Here is a 1,935-nt window from a genome sequence, read left to right on the forward strand (position 1 = left end):
ATGCTAATTAGATTTGGACATGACACTCAAAATGACAAATCCTCACTCTCATAGATCGCTCAGAACCCCATTTTAGCCAGTCAGTCATATTTCTTTTAATATATGCATTTCCTGCAATAAGCATAATCGTGTACTTAGGTACTAAACATTCTCCAAGCCCAGGAATGTTTCTCGGTTGATTCACTTGCTGAAATTGCTGGGAAATAGCTGAAATTCCTTAAGCTCACCCTTTAAACAGTACGTATTTCTAAGACTTTTTTTTTTTCGAGCAAACATACTGCTGGTTTATGTTTCACAGTTTTGGACGTGTCCACTTGAGCTAATGCTCTACTGTGCCCCATACAGCCATCAATGCTTCAATGATTACATGAACACTGTAAACCGTCTGGGCATGTGTGAATTCTACACATGTGTTAGTGTCACAACATGTCAGCTGCCTGCTGTAAGCGCATGGGTTGCCAGGATAACACTGGGGCACAAACCCACTATTAGCAACACACACACACACACACACACACACACACACACACACACACACACACACACACACACACAAACACACACACACACACACACTTCTGTATTGTCAATTAGAGCAGAAATCGTATTTGTGGAGCCCCACACCATCTATCAAATCACGTGTTCTTTTATCTGCCAGTGTCTCTTTCTACCTGTAATTCGTTTTGGGACAGGAGATAAGATTCATTAAAGCATCGAAAGAAGAATTCACTCTGCGATATTTCCTCATTGATGGCCGTTTAGAAGCTCTGTTTAAAAGATTTATTTTGTCAGGCCTTTTGTTAAAAAAAAAAAACGGGGGTCTGTAGTGTTTAAATGTCATTAGGTTTGCAGCGGAGGCGATGCTGGATTTCAGCCACTCGTGCCCCTGGAGCTTTATGGTATTGTCCAGCTGCTTCAGTGCTTCTTTAGGTAGAGATAATTTATTCTGCTTGGACACAATCAGTAGATTACTTCTCCATAACAGCAGCTCTGACAATTGATCTGCAAGTCTTAGATCAAAGCACTTTAATATGCCTTTAATAGGTTTTCATTTGCTGCCATTCTTTCATTAGGAACTTAAAAACGGACAAAAACAACAGCAACTGAAAATATATTGAATAGAATAAAATGTTTCTAGTATTTCCGAGTATAAATTTGCAGTAAATCAATCAAATATGAAATTAATTACATTATTACACCTACACTATATGGGAAAAAGTATTGGGACACCTGACTTCTCCATCCATATACAATTCTTTCCCAAACTGTTAATAATATCACTGAATGGGTAAAAGGTTGATCTATCAAAGTCATGGTTTTGTCCTTTTGAGCATTATTCTGAAGAGATCAACCAGAGCAATAACAAATAAGTGGAGGTTATTAAATCTAGACTATATGTGGAATGAGATGTTCAAAGGGCACACATCTTGTGGTCCGGTGTCCACAAACTTTTGTCCATGAACTGTATCTCTGGCCATTTGGAATTATTTCTAGCTTGGAAAATTTCTCAACAATAAGGAAACTACAAGATTGAAATGAGCAATAATGAGCAAAAATAAGATTTATAATATTTAAATTATATTTATTTTTTATTTATGTTTATAATAAAAAAATAGTAGACAAATGTGAATATATATGCAATATATTTCTACTTGCTAAAATGTTTTTTGATATCGTTTATAGTATATAACCTTCATGAAAGGAGTCTTCAGTGTCAGCACTTTTTAACAGTCAGAAGAAAAGATGTAACTAGGACAGTTTCCAACATGGGAAAATGTTCCAAACAGAGCATTTTGTGCTTCATGGTTCTTCTTAAACCTGAAAATAGAGTCTACTGGCGAGGTTTTTATACTGTAGCATATTTTAATATGAAGAAAGTGGAAGGTCAGGGGTTAATCGTTGGACTTCTGATCTGAAGGTCTTCAGTTTCAAACC

The sequence above is a fragment of the Silurus aristotelis genome (genome assembly GCF_946808225.1).
Source record: "Silurus aristotelis genome assembly, chromosome: 21".
NCBI lineage: Eukaryota > Metazoa > Chordata > Actinopteri > Siluriformes > Siluridae > Silurus > Silurus aristotelis.